The sequence below is a fragment of the Rhinoderma darwinii genome, chromosome 1 (assembly GCF_050947455.1).
Source record: "Rhinoderma darwinii isolate aRhiDar2 chromosome 1, aRhiDar2.hap1, whole genome shotgun sequence".
Classification (NCBI taxonomy): Eukaryota; Metazoa; Chordata; class Amphibia; order Anura; family Rhinodermatidae; genus Rhinoderma; species Rhinoderma darwinii.
The window spans coordinates 481,903,423-481,904,787 of NC_134687.1; positions in this window are offsets into that span (position 1 = coordinate 481,903,423).

The window sequence follows — 1,365 nt, forward strand, 5'->3', positions numbered from 1 at the left end:
AGGACTCATGCACACGACCATATTACATCTCTGTTTTGTACAGAGCCCTGATAGGGCTGCCATAGTGTGTACTTTCGTATGTCCCCATATTTCATGTAATTTTTTTCGGACGAATCCAACAGGAAAAAAAAATCGTGGCATGCCTTATTAGACTCTATCTACAGTGGATGCAACGCAGAAGCAATAAATAAGGTGTATTGGAATAAAACTAAAGCATTTACCATTGCTGCAAGGTTTATGATTCTGCTTTTCTGGGAAGTTGTAACAAAGCATAGGCAGCTGTCTTAAAAGGGAACCGGTCACCAGTATTTCACCTATTAAACTCTACTCACCCCTCTATGGATGCGGATGTCAAAATTCATTGGTATTATCCCCTCTCCTAAACTCCTCCTCTGACCGTAAATAACAGTCTGTGAACATTTTGCGCCTTTTATGGTAATAATCCAGCAGTCTCATTTGTTCCGACCGTTAAAAACTGGCCCGCGTCCTATGCCGAGATCCTGTCTGAGATTGCGCGCATGCGCCTGTCATGTATGGTTTCCGTACTTCGTCCGGGCCTCAAATTTAGTTACTGCGTATGCAACAGAACAGGAGATCGATGCGCAAGCGTGGGATTTCGGGAAGCGGAGTTGACACGGAAAGACTTGAGGAATAAAGATATGACTCTTAGGCTGGGTTCACACGACCTATTTTCAGACGTGAACGAGGCGTATTATGCCTCGTTTTACGCCTGAAAATAGGGCTACAATACGTCGACAAACATCTGCCCATTCATTTGAATGGGTTTGCCGACGTATTGTGCAGACGACCTGTCATTTACGCGTCGTCGTTTGACAGCTGTCAAACGACGACACGTAAATTGACTGCCTCGGCAAAGAAGTGCAGGGCACTTATATACATTACATGCAGGGCACTTCTTTGCCACGTAATTTGAGCCGTTCTTCATTGAACTCAATGAAGAGCAGCTCAAGATATACGAGCGTCACAGACGCCTCGTATATTACGAGGAGGAGCATTTACGGCTGAATCGACGCAGCTGTTTTCTTCTGAAAACAGGCAGTCATTTCAGCCGTAAAGGACAGCTAGCGTGTGAACATACCCTTATGCTCATTAGAATACGACACAGGAACACTAAAAGGTACAGAGCCTACTTAGAAAATAATTAAACGTTACATAAAAATGATTTTTCACCCACTTCCACCAGGTACTGCTGGTTTAATAGGTGAAATGCTGGTGACAAGTTCCCTTTAAGTAAATCAATGGAGCTCTCTAGTTTACAAGGTGGGGATTTGTAGCAGATCGAAGTAGTTGATTGTACAGAAAAAACACCAGGGTACTTACTATTTCAATAAAATCAAAGATACA